The 24,206-nt window shown below is 45.6% G+C and overlaps 1 protein-coding gene across 2 annotated transcripts in view; it reads right to left on the bottom strand.

The window, feature by feature from the left end:
* LOC128886211 (igLON family member 5-like) overlaps positions 1-22,558 on the bottom strand; it is a 49,886-nt gene extending 27,328 nt beyond the window's left edge. Inside the window, exons 1-2 of one of the 2 annotated variants that reach the window (XM_054140909.1) lie at positions 22,045-22,558; positions 21,238-21,485 (exon numbers count right to left, since the gene is read on the bottom strand). The gene's annotated coding sequence lies outside the window, so the exon portion shown is untranslated. The remainder of the gene's footprint in view (positions 1-21,237; positions 21,486-22,044) is intronic. The other variant, XM_054140908.1, reaches the window with a different exon arrangement.
* Between the last annotated feature and the right edge of the window lie 1,648 nt (positions 22,559-24,206).

Raw genomic sequence — 24,206 nt, 5'->3', positions numbered from 1 at the left:
AATTAATCCGCGATACGCGTATCGCTGATCGCAAAGCCTTATCGCGGATGGAAGCCGCCTGTATGTACATTGTTAATGCCGATCGATGGCTACGATTCGCGTACATCCACCGTTGCGGGCATTCATCCGTTGGAGCCTATAGCGACGCAAGAGCTCGTTGGTTTGGAAAATGTGTCCGGGATTTCGCGGCGGTGTATGGAGTATCTCGAATAATCTAGGTAGACGGCAGAGTGCCGGCTACTCCTCTTCGTGTACCGGTTTCAACGGGCATCGGCACGGACCACGGATCAACCGTGTTGCGAAGCTATTCGACCGATCACTCTCATCCCTCTCGGTAACAACGTTAACTGTAACGTCTAACCACGCCTTTGCCATCTCTTTTGTCGATCGTCTTTCTTCGAAGGCTAGAAGATCCCTTCTTACATATATCCACGAAAAACTACACGGAATAAACATTCGTTAGATCTCTGCGTAAGTCTCTTCGATCTTCGATGTCGTGGAACCAGTCGTTGCTAGGCAATTTGCTACAATTTTCAAGTAAGTCCCGTCGTCGAATGTCCAGCGACGGAATTTAAAACCTTGTACTCTTTTACAAGTTCGAATTACGTTCGATGGCGTATCCGTTGGAGCGGTACGCTTGCGTCGCAATTTACATTTTAGAATTGGCAATTAACGATTTCATAATCGCGTTCGAGGCGAATTGATAACGGAACAGACGCGAAATAAAACTGTGAATCGTGTTATGCGTTACTCGTTTCGCGAGATCCGATTAATTCGTGTAAACTGGCGCGGCTATGAATATTTATCTCCCGGGATGCATTAACGAGACGTATTTCGCGCATTCCGGGGCCTCTCGAACGACAAGCGCGATTAAACTGTTTTATAACGACGTTTGTTTGATCCGGATATGGATAATAATATCGCGTCCCTCGCAAGAAAAATTATGCAACTGGAAACGTACGATTGACGAGTTATGTCATCGTCCTTTCATTATTTAATTAGAGAAATGGGTCATGTACCTTTTCAAAGCGTGGTATAAAGCTGTCTCAGCTGAAAGGATTCAGACCCGAAGAAGGAATATTTTTACGTCGCGTCTCTCTTCCAGCATCAGTACAACATATCAGGAAAGAATTTTTTAAGACGAGTTAAATATTCTTGATCGTCGGTGCGACGCGTGTTTACTTTCTGCCGTAGCATCGAGACGATCCCGGTCTTCGCGTTGGTCGTTCTCAGTTTGCCGTGTTCGCAGCTTGGACCGAAACAACGCGCGGTCCGGCTAATTCGCGAGTTCTCGTACGAGCTCGTAATTTCCCCACTTAATTAGACGGTGCTTTAACTTGCGACTACATAGAGCGGTAGAGTTGCATGGCCGCGATGAAAGCAACCGGTAGGTGGTTACGGGTATAAATAGAGGCGAGCGAGGGAAGAAGAGACGGGCTTTGCCTTATCTGCACGCTCCGTTGTCCCGCGACGATGACTGCCGCTCGCCTATACATTTAAATGAATTCCTAAGTTAGTAATAAGTTTCGTGAACGGTCAGCATATATCAGTGTCGCATTTAACGAAGCGTAGAGACCACTCGGGACTATAGAGTCCTGGCGAGCCAAGGACCTTTGCCTCCACTCACGAAAACACTATTCGTTGCTATCGAACGAGTTTGCTACCCTGATCTTGTTTATTACAGTTTCGCAAGTAAGAATATATCTTACTGGTACTTATCGTAATACTGTTGGGAAATAATGTACGTTGCACCGATCAGGAAATATGAATATTTATCGTCGCGAAGGTCTACTGTACTTTAGAAACTCGAAGCACAGATTCGGTGGTCGTTGGAAATGAAGAAAGGTTCTTGGGATAAATATCGGCGATGGGAAAAGTTGCGATTAAGAGCCATGATGTAGTATACCATCGTTCACAACGATCTCCTTCTGCCATTTGTTAAGCAATCGGTTATCGAATACAGCTCTTATCGATAGGGAACGTTCTATATAGGTTCGTCTGAGTAATTCATACGTACCGGTTTGATAGCTTCCTCGATAAAATATATAGATCGGCATTCGATACCGTAAATAACGACGAGTCCGAATATTCGTGTCGATGGAAAGGATGACCATTGATGCGTGCTTTGCAGACGAGTTATGTAGTGCGATGTACACCTTCATCGAGGCATAAATTGATACGTATTGATCCGGAATAAAGAACGGGTCGAGTCTTCACGATTATACTACTCTTTTCATCCATTTTCGTGTTTTTTGATCCACGTTCATATTTGTTCTCCCCCCGTTAATTCAGAGTATCGAATAACGAATAAGCTTATATTCAACGAGGGGAAAAATGACGATCGTCGTGATAAATAAATTTCTATCGCAAGAGATTAATTCAATTTCCGATCAACGTTTTATTGATACCATGGCGCGATGTGACTTACGACGGCTATTAGACCCGCCACAAACCGGATTCATTCCTCCCCATCTCTTGTTTTACGGATATCGAATGTTTGGCATCGAACTGTATTTTAGATGTTTAATGATTCGCCATCGCACTGGATTACCCGCAAATACAACGTGTTCAATAACGAAAACGGAAAGTATTTATTCTATCCCTGAGTGTTTACTATCCACACAATTTCATTTATTCTTAAATTTTTACAGCAAATTTTTGTACGAAGATATTAAAGATTTATCGAGAGAACGAAAGCTACGCGTATTCACCTCCGATTTCAGTGGTTATTTAAAAATGAGAAACCATCGGAACGCGTTTTATAAGAAAACTCGTTGCGTCTATAACTATAGAATGCTGTTGAATTTATTCGGTAAAATTCCAGAAGCTTTTAGTCGATAAACAACTCAGATTTTCCGCTGTAATTTCATAACCATTTTATTATATCGGATTCCAGAACAGTGGTCGCGATGGGGGGTACGGAGGGTCCAGCCGAAAAAAGTTTCCGCCCGAGTTTGTTTTTCACGGGAAATGCTTAAATTACGTTAGACATTTATTCGATGGTACGTTGCGGCGGCGGGATGTAAAACACGTAGTTTCTTTGAACGGGAGGGACGGTCAGGGAGGAGTTTCACGACGGGGCTCGAGAGAACCAAGAGACACGAGAAACGGCCAAATTAGTGTCAGCGCAGAAAGCAGTAGCCCGAAAACCTCGAGAGGAAGAAATATAAATGTGGACGCTCCCATCGCGGGTCACGTACTTTTCTTTCTTTCATTTGTCGCGCTTTTCGTCGCTGCCGGTGAAGCAAAGAGGAGTAAAGAAAAAAAAAGGGGGAAAGGAGACGAAACGGTACGTGGCCTTTTCGGTGAAACATGCCGCCGCGTCTACGAGAAGAGCTACTCTCCTCGGTAAATGCGGACCGATGGAAGGAAATTGAAGAGGCTGCAAAAGCTTGTTAACATCTTGATGACGGCAATTGAGGAGTTGAAACGGTAAGTCATGTAAATGCCAGAAGTGAACATCCTTGGTACATAGCGGATACATGTTTACGCGAATTTTGGCACACGCAGGACGATTCCCTTCCTACGTTCCCACAGATGCGGGCAGAAGCTGGTTTGGTCTCAGTGTTACAGCCTCTGCGAGAAAGTAACGAAAGAATCACCAGCGCTTGTCACCTCTAGAGGGAAGAATTTTTATTTCTTCCGATTAGAATTCCTACGGATAAATCGACCAATTTGGGGCGCAATTTGTCTTCATTTGTTCGTTGGGCTTTCGAATCCGACCCGCGAAACAGTGGATGCCGTGCATTTACGCGAAACTGGGAAATATGTTCTCTCGATTTACGTCCACGCGGTACGCGCGATAGAATTAACCGTACATTATCGTTGATGCGTTCGCAATATCGGCTGGTATTAACATAGGGTGATTTGTTATGCATTTTAGCGGTGCATCTAAATCGGTTATATTTACCAATTTACTTCTGCCCTGAATTTCTCATCGTTCTTACAAAATAATTGAACTTTTACAATGCACCATGGTTCATTTGCCTGTAGCGTTTATATTTACTCGAAATGAAAAGCAGCCGTGACCGGAAGCGCGTAACTGCTGATTTACGCAAACTGGTACGGACAGTGTCGTACGGGCTGCTGCGCAAGGTGTATCGTCGATGTAATATTTAATACCCCTCGCAGTTTTTCTCGCGGAAGAGGCAGCCTTAACACCGAATCGTGATTTACCGTTGAGCGAGTCGAATTATTGATTGCAACGGCCGTTCGATATATTAACGGCGATACGTTCTCGCGGCGCGGCTGATACCATTGTTACGGGGGTGCTATAATATCCTACACGCTCTCGGTATCGTTTCGTTTCTTTGCCGCGCCGTAACATATGGAGGGATTATTCTTCTTTCGCCTTTCGTTCGCTCGTGTACTGGGTGTATCGGAGACGACGCTTGGCCGGATAATAAATGGCTTTCGAGAGTTCACCTTAAACAAAACACGTTCAAGCAGATTCGAAATAACGAAGATTTCCGCGCGCATTAACAGCGCTGGAATATTGAAAGAAAATGTAATCGAAAGCTGTAGGAAACTACGTGCAAACAATTATCGAAGGGTGTAACTAGAAGCCAAAATTTCTAACGAGCTGCGATAAATTTTGAAATACGACCGTTCGCAAGTTTCCTCGAAAGGGGGTAGTTCTTCGACGATAATTAGTCAGCATATCCTTTGTAAATCCCTTACAAAGTCCGAAGGAGATCCGGCCAGGCACATCGAGAACGCTTTGAACCGATCGTCGGCGAATAATTAGACGCTTACACAAGCCAGGAATAATGAAGCGGAATCCGGATGGAAGGTGTTAACGGGTAACGGGCGAGCTGTTACGCCAGGCGAAAATTAGGTTTCCTTGGCTGCCAGTTGCAGAGTTAGAGGAAGCCCTTGCGCCTGGAAACGTCTGCACGTGGCGGAGAAGCCGCACGTGTGGGATACTTGAATAATGTATACAATGCTGTCAGTCGGCCGTCTTGACGATGTAACGAGCTGTCGATGTCAAGGGAACGAAAGGGCCAGCAACCCTTTGCCTGGTGAAATTTATTGCCGCGTCACAACGAACGAGGATGCTTGTTCACGCCGATAACCCTCGCCATCTGCGATTCGGATCTCTTCATTTAGTGGTTACGGAACACCCTCGTACGTCAGCAGGTTATTAGCTAGGGTTGCAGGTCGCGTGTTAGACGTTTCGATGCCGTCTACATCGCGCGCTTCGCGATGCTTGTACAGCTTCGCTGCCCACGGAGGGGAAGGTACTGTACCAGCGGTCGGTCTCTTCCGACCTGTGTATTACTACAGATCGATTGTCTGTCTTGTCGTTTAACAAGCTACGACGACACGCGTCGGACAGTGTTTCTGACACGTTGGACAGCCGTATATGGGTAACGTTTGCTATTACAATTTCTAAACGCGGAGATGCGACAGCGATGCGAGTTAAGCTGTGGCAGCTTCCACTGTCTCGCCGTTCCTATCCTCGTTTACTTATTCGTCAGGATGACACGAGCATTAAATATCTAACCCAGACACTTTCGTTTGGAGCTTTAAATTTTAAGAGCTTTAAGCGAGGTCTCGCCGTACGTGGCTCATCGTTTTACTCTTGGAATCTCATTCCCTTCTTGCTAGACTTTCGAATGCTCTGCATACGCTTCACCCATGCATTCGAAATCGGTGTTCCTCGATTCAGGAACGGTTGCATCCCCTGGAAACGTTAGAAAAGTTTTGCAGCGAATCGGTAACCGTTAGCTCTGTTTAACGATTTTGATGCAACGAGCAACGCAGTTAATCCAGTTTCCCTCGAAAACTATCGGGCTTGCGCAGTATCGTGCATCCGACCAGTCGATCCAATTACTTCCTCGGTGCTTTCCTGAACGATCGGCGCGCTCGTTTTCATTAGGAAGCTCGCAGGCTATGTTCCAACGCATTATGATCTTGCTTGATTTTTACCAGATTCTTTACGCCACTTCTATTATTAGTCTACGTTCGTTCAAACTTGCAGTGAATAATTAATCACGACCAAGAGCAAGTTGCATCGGATAGAAAGGTTACACGTTGTATGTCAACTGGGGCAGAGCTACGTTTCGATTTTTATATTTTAATAGATAATTAAAACGCACACAGAGAGTTTTAATTCGAAACATGAACGAGGCTCGCACTGTCCAGACATATATTTTCATATTAATGAACCACTTCGCGCCCCGTAAATAATTGTCTACTCGTTATTTTTATTTATTATACGTTTTGACGATTCGAGCTAACGATTTGCCTTTCGCGACCCACAGAGTTAACGCTGGACCAATTTGTTGTTTCTTCCACGGACGTAACGACTCTTACCTGTACTGTATTCGACTTAGGTGAAAAGCCGCGGAAAGAATTGAATCGCGTAAGTCGACAACTTCTTATAGAGAATTTAACGCGATCGCATTGCTACCTCTGTCTCAGGATTATTCCTTGATCCTTGACCCAAATATAAGCTTTGCGAAATGAAGCCATGCCGTGGACAATGCGTCGCAATGTGCCGGTCGAGCAGCGCGAATCAAAGCAGCCTTCGAGTAGCAATTTCAGTGAAATGTACAATTGATACGTAAGTACTTTATCGATCCGCCATCTCGGTCGCTGTAATTGCGCTATTACCTTCGTCGCGAACGTCGCAATCTTTTACATTAAGTCACCACCGTCCCCATATCGGGTGCACATTCAGCGTTAATCACGCTCAGACGCACCTGGAGCTTCTCATTCCAAAGAATTATCTCGAGCGTCCTTCTAAACGATTTTTGGCGGAAACTGAATGGAAAACTCGAAACTGCGAGCAGGTGGCAGGTATCCTAGGAACGTTGCCGATCACGGCAATGTGTTCCAACGCGATTGCAATCGGGGCGAGCGATGCCAACGGAGGGCACGTCGTGCAATTACAATCGCTCACGTGCACGCCGGGGCTCGCAACTGCGCTCGTTCGTTCCGCCGTTGAACTTTTACATCGTATCGAGGAAACTTTCGTCTCCGGAAGTTTTATCACTTCCTCGAGTTCTCTGTTTCTCCGTGAGGGCGCGTTAGATGTTGTAGAAACAGAAAGAGGGTGGACTGGGAGACTTCGAGGGACGGGTGAGGACAAAGACAGCGAAAGAAGGAAGGACGAAGCCCGAAGACTTTTAAATTGCCGGAAACGCCAACGGGATAATCGCTGATCCTGCGTTGGGGTCTGGAATCGAGTTCCCCGCGACATTTTTCTTTTTTTTCTCGCACCGTGGGTGGAAAAGAAATTAATGGACCGTATCGACTATACGTTGACGCTCAAAGTAATCGTTATCGTATACACTCCTCAATTTTACACTATAATTTCAATTTCATATTTCTTCTAATGATATTCGCATTATCATTAGAAATTATGAATCCTTTATATCTTTTCGAGATCGCACATTTTGGTCTCTACTTTTGTACTTCCAAAGCTTCGTCACCGACATGTTTATTATTTCTCTTGCCTCGGGGATTCATCAACGGTATCGCGATTCACGGATAGCTCTCGAACGGAGTAGAAATGTGACAGCGAGGAAGGTTGTCCTTCGACGTTCGTTCCTGCATACCCAACGTTACTTTCCGTGCCTCTGCTTTGCTTCCCGACGCGTATAGTTTGGCGTAGCAGTCTCGTCGATACGACGCCGACGCCCCGATCCCCCATTTTATTTGACAAGCGACGTCTCGTTAAGGACGCTGAGCAATCCTTCCGTCAGTTCTTGTACTTTCGTTCTCCATCGTGACTTTTTCCTTCCTTAAATTCCACCCGGTCGTGGATTCGAAGGGATGCGTACCCTATCAATGTCAAACACGGCGCGGGGAATTCTCGAGATTGCGGTTCGACGAAACGACGATGGAATGAAAGACGCGCAAGGAAGAGGACGAACCATCGAGGTTGCCTCGGCGTCGTTCACCGGCGGATCAACTTCGACGAGAGTCGAGCTTGGTACGTTTTCCTCGATCCACCTCTCGATCGCACGAGAAGCCAGGAAAACGAGAGGAGGAAGGAAAGTGAAACGTACCTCTCTTCATCATTCCTGAGAGGTTCATGAATCATGGTGGGGAATTCGACGTGGCACTCCTCGTTCGTTATCGGTCGGCTAATAAAACTCTCGCGGCTTCTGATCGACATTGGGGTTTCGTTTTTACAGTGCTTTGTTACAGCGGCTCAATGTTCACGTTTTACTAAGTGGATTTGAAATGAAACACGAGCCATAGTTACCACCTATATGCTCACTGTATCGTTTTCGATACGCGTCGGGTTTAGATTACTTTTATTGTTGGTACGATAACGAGTGTTTCTTTCCTTTTTATGGGTTACATTTATGTACGTGTCTACTTTTCGGAACACTATTCCTTCTCTGTGACACCCACTTCTATACGACTCGACGATACTCGTATCGAGACTGACAAACATTGGTGACGATTTCTTAACTGTTGCATACCGTATCCAAAGAAGAATTTCTTGTATATTATCGCTCGTGAATTGGCCATCGAAAAGGCTTCTCGAGGACAGGGTGGACAAAGTACGCGGGACCAAAGCCTGTGATAGGTTTGACGGGATTTAGTGCTTGTAATGGCAAACTCGACGTCTGGTGTTGCGGTCGGCTTTGGCCGACGTATTAGGGAAGGGTCGCCTGGATTACGGGGGTGGGGTAAACACGGCCTCGTTCTAAACTGCGCGACATTTTGAAAGTTACGTTGCACGGTGCAACCCTCCTAAACGCATTAAAACCTCTTATACGTGTATGTAGCTTGGAGGAAGCGTCCACAACGTCGTCGAGTAACACGAGGATTAACTGCGATGCGCGTAAACGACAAGCGCGCCGCGATACGCTTAATCGAATGGTCGCTCGGAATATCAAAACTGGCGGCGGCCATTTGCGAAATATCGACTGGATACTTCTTTTATAGACATTTTTTTTTTATTTTTATATTTGAAATACTACGGTGTTATATTTTCAGTTGTCAACAAAATATTTCTTATCGATCTCCATTCTCCGTTAATTTCTCCAGCTTCGAATGGTCTATCGAAAATCCATCGTCGAAATAATTCAAACTATGTGGGCACATCGTGGACAAAGTTTTGGAGAGCAAGTTATTTACGATTTCCGGGGTACATACACTCAAGTGCTTTCGAACGTGTTTGTTAAAACAGATTTGTGCACTCGTAATAACTACAACGAGAATGGCAACTACCAGGCGCATTGGAAAGAGTGGAAATACTTCGGATGGTATTGAAATCGATCGAATGGAATTTTTCAAGCGGAATATAGGGAAGAAATTATTCGAACAATCTAGCGGGTGTATGCTAGATACGAATAAAAAGGTAGCCAGAGGATACGAGGAGAAGAGGTGGAGCAGTAATGGTCGATAATATACATATAGATTAAATTGTAGCAAGATTATACCACTCATTTGAACGAATCGAAACGATTTTGTAAATCCCCCCGAGCTGGACTATCGCTGCTTTTTCCTCCGATTTTCGTACTCGTTGGACAGTGCACGCTTTAGACTGCAATTCCGGCCGCGTCGCATATTCGATTGCCATTTTTCGAGCCCGCGCTCATTCGAGCCTCTTTCGTATTCTATCCCGTTCGAAAGGGCTGCATTATAGATCGTGTGAAATCCAAGTGTCTGACCCCAATCGAATGGCCGACCCGCGAGAGAAACAGAGGGGTAGACGGGAAGAAACAGAGATAGATTCTGATACAGGGAGAGGGACGGAGCGAGTCGTCGTTGAAATCCCATGCGAATCCGATGGCTCGCGGAAGTAGAGTGTATCGATCAATAAATCTCTGTACAGATAACGCTTATGTAAACGCTAGGAACGTCGCCGTCAGGTGGGCAATTCTCGTTTATCGATATTACCAATTATGAACGCATACTACATTTGTAAGTGTTCGTGCTTTGTCCACGATCCGTTTTATTGCGAATTGCACGCGTTATTCTTCGATACAACGTTTCGACGTTATCCGTTTCAATGGATTTATAAAATTTCGAGGAAAATCAGTGGTTCTGGATGCTTACGGTAGACATCTCTCAGCAGCCACGTGTGACCGGACGTGCGAGCGTGCAGACTGTGACATTAAAAAGTTTAGGAGCTCGAACGAGTTTTGAGAAGTTTGCCGAGGATGCGGCCGCGACTGGATGGTCCAGACTGGTGCAAACTGAGCGCGGCCAATTACGCCTGGCTATTTTTCGTCCAAGGAATTTCCAGATGTCCGCGAACCGGAAACTTCTTTTTCCGGCGCAAGGAAAACGATAATCGAGGGGAGAGAGGACTCCGCGTTTCCGTTGTCGTACAAACGCAATATCCTGAAACGAACATAAATAATCGTTAGCGCAGCCGCGTCGAGGCGGAGGGAAAAAGTTTTAATCGATCCACTGGGGCGTGAATGATCGCAGCAGGGAAATCAGGGATGGCGGGAAGGAATTTCAATACTGTCGTTTATTGTACTTTACGGCCATGCGGCCCGTGAAATCAAGAAAGGAACGGTGCCTGGCGACTTTTAGGTTTCGCTTCAGGATTCCCTCGAGCAGAAAATTACCGCCTTATATTGAATTTCCGTTCCTTTCTTAGAAAGAAAATCATTCTGAGATTAATCTTCGAACGTCGCGTATATACGTGACTTATTTTTGATCACAAAGTTAGGATCTTTCGACTCTTCTATCATTTTCATAAATGTCACTCGTGGTACTTACTTTCGACCCTCTTTTAGTTAAACTGTTCCAATTTATCGAGGAGCTTAATAATCTCCAAAGCTTGCCAATAATTATGTGCTGTAAAGTTTCGTAATATATTCTACTCGCTCGCTCCTCGTTTCGAGGATCTTCGACTAACGTTGTTTCACGCCCTGCAAACATCGAAAGTTTGAGAAACAGAAACACGAGGTGTTCACGGCCTGATTTACAGAAATCCGTTTCCGTCGTTTTGCCGAAGTTGTTCGATAGAGAAGTTTCCGCATTGGTTGCTAATAAAGCATGCAGCAGCTTGCCTCGAACACTTCTAAAGCGAGAAATGCTCAGTGTAAGCAAAGGAACGTCGTGTCTCGCGTCTCGACTCGTAATTCAGAGTAGAATATCGGGCGATTCTTCAATTTACAGCCAAGTTATGAACGATGGAATTCGTAGACCCGATCCGCCTGTTGGACGAGGACGGATTATCGAGGTGAAAAATATTCCTTTGTCTCAGAATCGTCCAACGATAGATGAGTCTGCTCAGACAGCTCGAGGATCGCGGGGATCTTATTGATAGTTCATTCTAAAGGCGTACCCTTCTTGTCGATCTTATGCAAATCGGATCCTCTTGAAATTTATCGTTACAGGGAGGGGGTCGAAGTGGGACGAGGGTAAACGACGAGCTATAAAACAGCCAAGTCTCGGATTTACGTACTCGAGAGTAATATATCAATTCGAGCTCTTGATTTTTAGCAATGTAACTTTAATCCGTCTAAAAATAATTCGTCTTGAAGTAATTGCATATTTCATTCCTCCGAGTTACTCTTTGACTCTTTGGTCATGCTAGTTCAAATATGTCTTGTCAATGCAAACGACAAAGTAGGTCAGTTGAATATTATTTACAGAACGAAATCAAGAGAGATCTCGCAACGAGGACACAAGTACACGTCGAAACGTGGAATCGAATGTAAATTGCTCCGAATATTAAAAAATCTGCTAATATAAGGAAAATAAATATCTCAATGATTATTATTATTATTTCGTTCGTTATTCGAAACTCGTATCCAGATATGAATCGCGCCCATTTCTATTTGCTGATGATGAAATATAATCTACGAGAAGGAGTTGAGAAGCATCCGGAAGCGTCGCGCATACGAAAAACGGGGAAAGAAGGGTCGACGAGAGACGAGGTACAAATACAAATTGTTCGGGAGAAGCATTCCGTAAATTGGACCAGGAATTCTCCTGCTGGCTGTGCAACGAATCGCGTTTATTATGATTAAGTAAAATTGCGTTCTGAAATTATTGCAATTGGCCGCATTTTAACGCTTGAAAACTATATTTCGAAACGACAACTTGGCCCTTACACTGTGACCATTAAAACGCAAAGGTAGGTTGTACTACATTTCAGCTGAAGCTTGGTATTTGAGGAAACATAAAACTGAAATGGAATTCCTCATAGTACATTGCACGCATTCAGAATTAAATTGTACGTAGTATATACGTCAGCGTTGCTTGACGGCTGTTTATCATTTCTTCACACGGTACGTAATACCTTGGTAACACAAACTCTACTTTATCATGGAGAGGGAACTCGGAAAGCAAAACATGGATACATATATTTTTAAATACAATTGGAGAGGTTTTTCGGAATGCGAACCAGCTAGTCGAACTCGCGGAGTGTTTTACGAGCTACCCCATTGTAAACGCAATTATACAAATGAGACACAAACGCGAGGTGCTCTAATTATTTTCAACGAAATGTTTTCGGCTGGTCTTTACGTTTTTAGTTTGATTTTCTAATACGCATATTATATTGTATATTATTATTCTAGACATTTCTCACAAATTCGATTGTTGTAGTCAATTGTTGGATTAGCGAGGCCCATATGCGGGTTCCGAGTAACGAAGAGGTTAATCGTCCCGTTCTAATTTCTTTCCAGATCCAAGTGTTTGCTCTCGTAGAAAATGATCGGTAAGCCTTAACGAGTTCTTTCTGGACTAAACAGGCGGAAGTGTTCGGTCGTTAGGCAGAAACCTGGGCGAAGCGAGATGTAGGCTAACGAGTACAATGAAAATGGTCCTCGGTGACTGAATTGGATTCGTCACAATTTTCTTGATTGAAGTTAGATCCGATCGCTCGAAGGCGAAGGCGAAAGTTTGGAAATTTTTCTCAGCCGCACGTGCCGGAAACGAACGACCTGCCTCTTTCTGACGTTTTCTTCTATCACCGCGAACTGATTCGTCGAACGATTGCTTTCCTTCCCGTCGTTCTTTCAGTTCATTCCTCCTTTTACGTTCGCTTTGTCCTCTTCTGTTGCGGTTTGTCCCTAACGCGGAACTTTCTGACCCTCGACGCCGATCGTTCTAACTCGGAACGTGACCATTCTCTGCTAAAGAATCGGTTTCTATCTCTGCTGCCTGTTCCTCTTATTTACACATTATCCGACGAGTGTTTATCTACAGAGTCTAGCTCATGATCGACGCGACGCAGTCATACACAGAACTGTAGAAGACTCGAATCGGTCGATACGGAATCGAGCGGTAGATCCATTAACTTTGGACAGCGGACATCGAACATTTCTCGATGCCGACGTTCTTCTTGTACGCATCTTCATTTTATATGCGAGAGCACCTTCAACGATCCATGAATCATAACATCGTTAGATGGGTTAGAGTTATGGGCGAACGGAAGTCGCAGAAGCGATCGTGGCCATCGTTCGAACGATCGGTTTCTCCCTTCGCCGAGAGTAATCCACGGGGGTTCGTTCTGTTCGCAACTTGATATCCATTATCAAGATTCCGAATGCCTGGTTTAGGAGTGTTTACCATCCGGATTGTCTAGCCGGCTCGTCCGTTAATGGGAAGCTAACGATTTTCTGCAGCGCCATTATTCATCGTCGTTAGTACCATAAAGTTTGGCCACGGTCGGTCGGGCTAATGGCGGGGTCGCGCCCAAGTAGCGGCCCTTCCCTAAATCGAGTATTAAATCGTTCTGCTAACGGAGGACGATAATTTGTCGTCGAGAGGGCAAGTGTTAAGTTCCACTGGACTTACGGTCGCCTTCGCCTGTTTGTCTTTGGCCACTGAAAACTTTATATCGACATCGCTCCCTCGGCTGCTGCGATGAACGACCGATTCGACTCGAGACCGACGCTTGTATATTCCCTCGGAGCTAAAATTATTTTCGCTCGAAAAGCAGTTTACGCTGCAGCGAACATTTGACGATGTTTACGCGATACCCAGCTTCGCGAATTCATTGTTTTCGGGTGAGTTTATTGAAAGCGTTGGTTGCTACGTTTCGTTGGATAATATGGTGGATTCTGATCTGCTCGTAGCGTATTTGTAATAAATTCTATATGACGTCTCGGCATGACTGTTTAGATTTCTCTCGTACGTGCGTAGAGAGCATTGTTATGTAAATTCAGGACTTCAAGTCCCGAAAGGATTGCTCGTAGGCACGCGTACGTCTATCTAATTCAAATTCTGGAACGGAGTTCTGGTAATCCTTGAAATACTGCTGGGAAAACAAGCGAGGCAACGCTTAGGGAAGAGTTGTCTAAATTGTTCCGCTTAACCTCCTCTGTGCGCGTGCGATTAATCCGATGTAAAATATAGCTTTGGTATTCAGTGTTTTAATACTACGGACTTTGAAATGTAATTCGTTCGCCACTTAGCTTCGCAAAAGAGCTACTTGAATATGCAGTAAATGAATTTTCATCCGTATTCTTTTGTTCTCAGTGGGGAAAGGACGATTCCCTTTCTTCGTCAACTATCGGTGGAGGTTCTCAGGGTACCAGTCTCGGTTATAAACCATCGGTAATGTCGTGGTAACGTTGGAGGACAGATCGTTGTGTGGCCGTGCAACCCTAGAGAGCGGAAGTCCGCGGTTACCAATCGCGGTCACGCCAGAGGGGGTAGAATCGAACGCAAATATGGGCGCAGTACCTCGTCAAAATTTGCTCACCGCATATTTGTCTTGACGTGGCCGGTTATTATAGGATGGCCGAACCATTGGGCAAGTCGGGGGACGTTTCGTGTGGCCTGTGTTCAAATAAGTGCCGACTGTGAACCGTGATCCAACGATGCTCTCTGTTATGTACCATCTACGCTCTGGAGCACGTATTCAACGCCGCAGATGCGTGACATTCCGTGTGCGCATCCTGCAATTTCCCTGCAACTTCGCCGATTGCAATTTACGGCCGATTCGATTAACCCATTCGCCGCGACACGCCGCGTCGATTATAATTGCACGGATTCTCTGTCGTTCGTTTCACCGGTGCCGCCAGATGTTTTTATCCTCGTTCCAAAAGCGTTGCCTCGCGTACTGTGGTACCACGTTAACGCGTTAAGTTGCCGCCGAATCAGATTCGCCTCGAGATATACGTATTTTTGTTGAAGTCCACCCCGTGACACAGAAAGCGAAGAGAAACATAAGAGTCATATCCTGCCGCTGAACAGAGCGGAATTAACGGTGCTGATATTCGAAGCCTAACTCGACCATTTCGATTATTTTCGGATTTCAGTGTCGCAAAGGTAGAACAGTAGAGGGGTAGCTGATTTAGATAGCCACGGACTCGCGGAAACATTATGCAGCGTTCGCTGACAAGTTAAAACAATGTCGGCGCAATTTTTGTCCGCGGTAACGAAGCTTTATATTACGAGGTGGAAGAGGCGACTGTCACCGGAGTGGCCGTACGAAATTTATGTTGTCGACGGGGAACGCGAGTCGAAACAAAATAACAGAAATTCTGTTCCGCGTATCGCGGTCCCGATGCAACACACGATATTAATAAATCGATTTTCGTAATAAATACGTTAGCTGGGCAAATGAAAATGAACTTCCGCGAGCGAAACGTGTACATTGAAAATAATTTCATATTTGGCAGCGGCGAGGCTAAAACAGCGAGCTAAAACGAACGCTTTTCAATCGCGAAATCGGGCCACAGAATCGTTCCTTTTTCGCGTCTCGATATCGTTTGCAGCGACCAATGAAAGATTTATTCGAAGTAATTGAAGAGCGCATCCGTGTAGCCCCGACTATACACGGTTGAAAGCACGTAATGCATGATTAATATTAGAAATACGGAATAAGCTGAAAAGAGCTCGAGGGAAATGAATGATATTCAGGGAAAGCGTAGGACGCCATGCCATCGCGATCCTGCAACTCCATCGAGCCGTTTTATTTAAACTCTGCCACCCTCTACGATTAGATACACATCCCTGACACGAGTAACATGCTACGATGATTAGCTTGAAGTTGCCGATAATTTGAATAACAACTGCCTGCGATGTACCCACGTCCCTGTGCATATGTGCGATCAGATAGGAAGAAACGAGAGAAAATTCCGAGGCCGCGCTTCACAATAAGGCGAGCAAATTTTTCTACCTATGTATCACGCGTTCGAAGCTGAACATACGTAGTTATAAAAATCTTCTCTGGCTCATAATTCCGCGATCAATTTACATTTTAAGTATATTCATGGAAAAATCAATCACTCTGATTGAAAGGTTGTTTGATTAAAATTTTTCGAAGGGGAAATTTTCCTCTAACAAATTTACATACAATTACCCTCCACATGGTTACCTAATATAATAGCGTTCACAAGCGGATTTATAATAGAGATCGAAACGTTGATCAAAGAGAGCACCCTGTCGATAATCTCGCGCATCCCGCGTTATCCGCGGAGCTCGCGAGACGCGTTTTTGCCGAACGTGCCAACTCACCGCGAGCGACGCAACACGTTTTCTCTTAAAGGAAGAGCCAGAGTTTTCCAGCTCTCGGTCGTCATTGAAATCCCGTGGGCAAGTGGCCCGTGACCCATTTAGCCGCCACACTCGGCTTCAGCTACGGCTTTATGTAACGGCCCGGCTTTGTGCAACGTCTCGTTTCAGTTTTAAGGATCGCGGATCGATACGAGGAATCTCGAGGTATCTCGATCGAATCGCGTCCACCAGGCGCGGAGGGGCTGGCGAAACTTTGGCAAGTGTCGTCCCCCGATGGGAATTTCCTGTTACAGCAACGTCACCGTGAAAATCTTCGGGAAAACTCTGCAACGCGTTTATTCTTCGAAGTCGTCGGATTACGACGAGGGAGGGCTCGTTATATCGGAATGAAAATCTTTCAGCCGTAAGACCGATGTACCCTGTTATCGATGCTCAGTTTCGTTATCGCGCCCTGGCTACGACCTGGCTGCCCATCCAAACACCGATTCTCGCTACAGATGCTATTTATGATAATCTAGAGCCAGATACAGATCATCCGGTCGAGGGTTAACACACAAGGGTTGCAACTTTGCGTACGCACGGCACGTGACCTCTAGTTAGGGACCCCTGGTCGCGTGCTCGGAGATCAGAGGGGTTGATAAGTCTAACTACGGATCTTCTGCTTTAACGTCGGTTGTACGGATCCGTTATTGATGAGCTCAGGCGCGATAAGAAGGAATCTCGGACGGAGTCGACGAGTCCGAGGGAAGCGCCCGAGTCTATTCGGCCAGCCTTTTGTAAACGTTTTCATTTTCGCTCGCCACTTTGGGGGGGTTATCCTCATTCACCAGCGGAGAAAGAAGCTGTTCTCTGTAGAACTTTTTGAAGGAAAATTATACCTGCGAATAGATTGAAGTTTTAATAAAAAAATACGGGAAAGGCAAACAAGAGTCTTGCGTATATTTTGGCTCTTTTTTAATTGACAAACACGATGGAAAATATGCGGGTCTCTGTCGTCTATTTTTTTTTTACCCGTATGCCAATTTATGGAACCGACTATATCGAGTTACCCAAAGTACTCGCGTTCGTCGCCATAGATGCCATCCTATTCTTTCGTGGTTCGATCACAATCGATGCTGGTCCGTTCCAAATGAGTACGAATGACGCGGTAGAATGCAACGAACCGCGAACGTAAGTACAAAATCGTGGAGAGACCCCCGTCTCGATGAAACTCGTTTCGTATTATATTCGAGCGGTCGTTCCGTCGAGGTCCATTTGCCCAGATCCCGAAATCCCGTAGAATGGTGCAATTTTTTTGCAAGTTCCATGTTCCGAAAGACGACTGCAGCGGACAGCTTGGGAGACGATTCGGACCGCGTGCAGGCTACGATCGTCGTATACGTGGCCATCGAGAGGGGGGTGACTTAAACGATGGCCTCGCTGAATCGAGAGCGGAAGCGCAAAATCCGAGGGAACGGAATATTCTAGCTGGATATTGGACGGAACGTGGAAACCTCCGGAGAAAATGATAGTCGCGCGTCTGTAGGGAACTGTGACGTTCGCGGTCCTTCCATTAGAACAGTTGCGACAGGTACTCCGCAATGGAGAACAGCCGAAAGTAGTTCTCGGTCGATGGCGGAATTATGTTGTACACGTACAGAATTAGCTTCAAGATCGACAGCTGGAATTGGTGATGGAACGAGCTCGTTAAATGGTAACCGGTCACTCGACATCGGACCAATCATTTTATATGCGGAAGGGACCTATTTTTCGATGCCACGCGTCACTAACGGAAGCACTGTCATTTATAAAGCTGTTAGAATCACTGGAGACAAAACAGGATTATCTATGATGAGAAATTTCATTACCTCCTAGCCGAACATCGGGAGCATCGTGCGACAAGCTTCTCAGCTTCTTGCGTTAACAGATAGGAACGATGGCGTTTCTATGCACAGGCAACGAGATTCGTTTTATAAGACTTTCAAATGCGGTGTCGTAAAACGTCACTGTCGGAAACGGACAAGGGTCCAGGCGAACGACATCGGACGAAAACAGAATATTCCACTCGGTCGGATATCGAATGAACGGAGGCAAGGCTATTCCAGGGAAACGATAACCGAGAACGCCCAGTAAGGTACTGCGCCACATGGTAAGTCCACAGGAATGTTTGCACGGTTCTTTCCTTACGACTATACCTTTCCGGCGCAAATAGAAAATAGAAGCGAAACTCTTTCCTCCTCCAGCTCGAGCCTGCGCAACCTTGCCAACCTAATAGCCGCAATCCTATTTTCGAGTTGGCGTATGCAGTACGCTGCAACCGAGAGCTCGTAATCGCGTGCTTGACCCGCGAAATGGAATGTTAAATCAACGGTAACGACACCGTCGAAATTCGAGAAACTACTCCATCTACTTTGGATTTGTCGAGTGTTTGTCCATTGTCCAAACTGCTATCGAAACAAATCCGTTTCGATAAAGGAAAATGATATAAAAACATGTACCTCTGCGAGTGGCGGTACAAGTGGATAGAGGGTGATTCCACGCGAAAAGGTGTTATAGCTCCAGAATTTTCAGCAGAAAAATAAAACGTGCGAAATACGTTCTTTTTCTCGATTTTTCGTGTCCTAAGAAAAACCTTATGACTCAATATCCGGAAGTTGGGCTGATCGAAGCATCTGCTAGCTGTTACGAAGTTATGCCGTCAGTTTTTCGCGGCGCGGAATTGGACGAATCGGGCGAGGAGGAAGGATCCAAGGAAAACTCGGTGGACTCTAGCAAAACACAGCCCTTCATAGGACGCTGGAGGACAAGGGAAAGGCGGTTGTCTGGCCCGCGGAATAGTTGAATTCCAAGCGAGGAGGGTGAGAATAGAAGAGGCATTTGGACCGCAGATGTCGGGTTGTCGTGGGACTGGCGGTGGTTCGAGCTGGTCACGGCTTTTTACGAGTTTCCAGCGTGGAACTTGCATTACTTCTCGAGCGTAAGGGGTCGGAAGGACGACAGGAAGACGGAGGTGCAGAGGACGTGCCGCGAAGGGGAGGGAGCGTGGTTTTATTCAAATTTTCTCTGCCCGAAATATCTGCTTCCTTCGAGCTTTTCTCGGCAGTTTCTACGTTCGAGTAAACATCTGTCATTTATTCGAATATATTCGAGGACGAAATTAATTCTCACAGGTTCGATGCCACGGAACGGTTATTAACCTTCTAGTTATCGCTTCGAAATCGATAGCACTGGGATCTTCCACAGAATTCCAGTTCCAATAAAAAGCAACGTTGACAAAGATGCTCAGGATTTCACGGCTTCGGTTTAGTTCTCTCTTCTTGGATCGAACCACCATCCCCCTAGTTTTTCCTGTCGTAGTTCCTGTCGCACAGAGGATGAAAATAACGAACGTTTCGCGTCGAGCGATTAAAGGAGGATCGTTCCGTTTTTCCGACTCGGAACAAACAAAGCTCCACGGTTGAACGCAGATGTCGAGTCCGCTGGTGCTCGTGTTTTTCCTCCGAAAATCACCGTTTGGAGGTTACAACGATACGAAGCGGGAGCTAAAGGCTTCTCGAACAAGTTTCCACGGGCTTAGACAGATTAAACGCGATTATTTGCGAACTTACAAATTGTCTGATCTTTCTTTCTGCTTGGAACACTTGAAAGACGATTCAAAGACAGATTAGAGACGAAGAATTTAGAGACCAGCGTCGTTTAGAGTTACTCGATTTTTCACGTTATCCCATCGGCGAAGTTCCATTAAGAACTTGTCACCCCGACGAATCTTGAACGCATCGCCAGCGGTAAGGTATTACTTCTGCCGTCCTCAGATTAATGAAACGGGGAGCAGAACCGCTCGTCGCGAAACTTGCTGCAAGATGAAACTTTACCACCACTCTGGTCGGACGATAGAACTTATAGAATAGAAATCCGGTCACGTAGAGGACATCGGGCCAACATTATTAAATTGCGGGACCCTCCCGTGCCAGGAAATAATGTATTTCGCGGTCCCGTCGCACGACCAGGCGAATAAAACGTGGTTCCGAAACAAGTTTTCCGTAAACTTTGTTCGCACTAGTTGCAACGGTTCGCCGAATTGTCCGGTTCGTTATCGAACATTCTTCTCGCGCTACAGTGATTCAAAAACGTATCTGCGCAGGCTCTTTTTTTCAGATATTTTTAGACATCGAGCCCTCTTTCTTCCAACCATCTTTCTTCTAGCACATTTTCTCTTCATATTTCTATTCCACCATTTTTATTCGTTACGGTGGAGTGAAATATACACGGTGTTGCGGAATTGCAACATACATTCCGGTTAAACGGTATCTAGCGTTCTAATTTAATACACGGCAGGTTAGAAATAATTAGCCGGCCAACTTTACGCGCCCAACTCTCGGTCTATTACACGATTGGTATGTTCTGCAAGGGAATCCGTGCAAACGTTTTAAGTCATTATCTCTGGAGCGTAGTTATGCTATCGGAGTTGTCTCATGTGTTCCTGCGCCGTTGTAATTTGTGGTGCAAAGTTTGCCTTCTATGTAATTGCTGCGTCAGAATGCTCGAACGGGGTAAGTAGCGACGTAAGCGCGGCGATAGGGTAGCGAGATTTCACGGAGAAGGTCACTTTGAAGCTAATTACGGTTTGGAGATCAATTTCTTCCTCCGAATAAAGTCTTTAATATTGCTGCACCCTGTCAAGGGTGCTCGTGAACGTCTCGTTTCGTTAACTACGACAACTCTGAGTTCTCTTTCAAAGTTGCAAGTGATTTCGTAGGTATCGAGGTGGCCTCTAGTTCACGTTTATTTACTATACTAATTGTTGGCTAATGAATAGTAATAATAAAAGGATAAAACGTTAGTTAGATGTCTTACCGCTTATCGCTCGACGGAATCGTGACTCGTACTACGACCAGGCATTATTCTTCTTGTTATTCCGTAGCGTGTGTCGCACACAGCGTCCCACGTGGAAACTTTATTTGTCCACTGTCTTACTGTTTCACGGAATGCGATCGAATTCTCGGTTGGAAGTCCAGCAGTTTGCGGGAATCGAGTTTCAGCGTTGGCGCGATCAAAATAATACCACTACGGGAAGGGGAGAAAACAACTGAAAACTACTGTTGCTGAAACGCCAACGAACCTCACGATCAGAACGCGGATATAGCAGTTTACAATACACGATTCGTGAGTTCTTTGCGGGACAGCTTGATTGAAAATTATTTGCGGTGGCTCTGGCTGAAAGAGTACCGTGGATATTTCACTTCGCAAACGTTCCGCGGGGAAACGTGTTTGCGAGTTGCTCGACGATCCTAAGATAATTATGGTCAGATGAATTTCAATCCAGCTGGTAGCGTCTATGGGGGTTTCGTCGCGCTGCGATTGGCAGATGGGACAATGGTACGAAATTGTGGGAACAAATTTGTCCACGTTGTACGAACGAATTGTCTACGTTTATGAAAATTAGATTCGAAGGTAATAGAGATGGTAGACGGTAGATTTTCCAATACGACGACTGGTAAATGGATTGGAAGAGCAATGAAGTTTCATTGGAATTGAAATTCCTCCGACCTGGAATCTTGATTTCTAATCGAGTATAAAATGGACATAAAAATACACGGTTTGGCAATTGAGTTTAAAGACTGTAAGAATCTATAGAAAAGTACATTTAACGTTTTCTCAAACCTGTCTACAATAACAGAGAAGACTCGTATGTCGAGTCAATAGCTTCACCGCCACCGCCGAGATCCGAGAGGGATCAGCGTCCTCTTCCCTAAAACAGCGCTCTCGGTCGACGATTTCTATCCGAACGATTATCGAGGGTAGTTTCAAACATCATTGTCAAACCACATACACGTAAGACCAATGCAACAAGAAACCTTCTGCTTTGAAAACTGATGGATAAATTAACATAGGCATAAGGGCGCGGCTTTCAACTCTTGTCTTCGTCAACTCTCAAGGAATTGTTTTTGACATCCGCGCGCAATAAGATCCTGGTGAAAAATAACATCCTTCGCAAACTCCACGAGAAACGAATCGACGAATCGGTACTATAAGAGCGTCGAGTTCCGAGCGAAAACGAACAGTTTCACGAGTCACAGAGAATCAGTCGAAAGAAGCGTGACGGCGTTTTGGCGCGGAGGTGGTTTTGCACCGCGTGGCAAAGAGGCCGCGAACCCACGCGTTTCAAGTTCGCCCGACGACTGACGAACGTTCCTGGGCTCGACGCCTGCGTCGCGAGGTTCGCGGCCACCTCGGCGCCGCACGGCTCTGCCGCGCGCATCACGCCTCGACGATGTGTCCGGATTACTCTCCAGCGTACCTGTTAAGGCTGCGACGAGCCGATGCTCGCAGCCTTGAATATTGCTCAAAGGGCTCCTGACAAAATTACTCGACCACCCAAGGGACACTTTGGACACAGAGCTTCGTTTCCAGCTTTCCTCTAAAACTTCGACACTGGCTTTAAAAGCTCATTCTCATTCCAAGAAGAAGATATTGCATTTCTTAACTCGTGTAGTACTTAACATTCACAAGATGAAAACGTTCTTAACACGTTCCATGCCACGTGTACCATCGGTGACGTATTTATTTAATTCGCTGAAAACATATACTTTATGACAAATTTAATTCTGTAAAATCTTTAGTCAAAACATCAAATGGCCTGATCGACAAGTCGGGCGAAAACGACTTAACACGGAACTTGATAAATGAGCGATTCTTCGAGAAGGACTGGCTACAGAAATCTCTACAGACTCTTCGTGTCCTCATTATTTACCCAACGAATGTAAGCAGTCAATTCGAATCAACTTCAACCCCCTATAAGTTTGGATCCGCCATCCGAGGTCACGTGGGAATACATATCTGTCAGACGAATGGTTTATCGCCGTGGATTTCGTGACTTCGTCTCCGCAGTTCTTCCTTTATTCCCGGGACGGTTTGCTTTTTATTATTTCGCGAAATGAAACCACTCGCGTGCGAGGGAGATCGTGTTCAGCGCAGCTTTAAATATTTAATAAAGGGGAAGAACAGCGAGTTCGCGTCACGGTCGTAAATGTTTATCCATGCGCTTAACTTGCCTCTCGTGCTCGATTTTCTCTCCAGAAAACTCGTGTCATCCGACGCTGGAGCCCACGGCCGGCTGAACGGAAACCCACGGATGAAATTGGAGGGAAGACGAAACGCTAGGGAAAACGGACGACGGCCAACTATTGTTTGAGATTAAAATTAAGCCGTGGTTCGTTTCGTCCTAACGAGACTGTGGTTCTTAATTGGCACGAATCTGGCGAAAATTCTTACGCGACGAAGCATTGTCAATCCACTTCCGTTGTCGTTCCCATCGACAAAAGGCGAGAGAATTACGCTGCGTGTAATCCAGAAATAATTCTGATTAGAATATTGTCGCGTTGCAGCTTCTGTTAGAACCCGTAGCTTCGCTACAAGCGTAGGTACCGGTGTCTCGGATATTAACGAAGGTTTAACTTGAGAATGCGAGTCCGTAAAATTTCTTTTTCGCTCTGTTCCAAATTGTGTCGCGTAAACAGGGGAGAGAAGACATCGCGCGAAGTAAGCGGAAATCAGTAGATGAAATCTAGGTGTCAGTATTCAAGAAGAGCAGGGGTTGCGAATCGAGAGGGAGAGTCCAGCTTTCGAGGAAGGCGCGAAGCAAGACGAAAGAGGGACGCGCGTGAGAATGCTCGTCCCTTATCCGTCGGTGTTTTCCTCTGTTGAATGCGCGCGTCCGTAACAGATTGGCAGTGGAAATGGCGGGTCAGCGTTTTCCGGGCAGGTGCGGAGAGAAGTCGCAGGATTAAAAGGCTCCCTTCTTGGCCGACCGTAATAAGAGTCAG

This window comes from Hylaeus anthracinus, unplaced genomic scaffold, assembly GCF_026225885.1.
Source record: "Hylaeus anthracinus isolate JK02 unplaced genomic scaffold, UHH_iyHylAnth1.0_haploid 11982, whole genome shotgun sequence".
Taxonomy (NCBI): Eukaryota; Metazoa; Arthropoda; class Insecta; order Hymenoptera; family Colletidae; genus Hylaeus; species Hylaeus anthracinus.
Note: the sequence above shows the minus strand (reverse complement) of the source record. Positions and strands in the feature narration are given on the sequence as shown.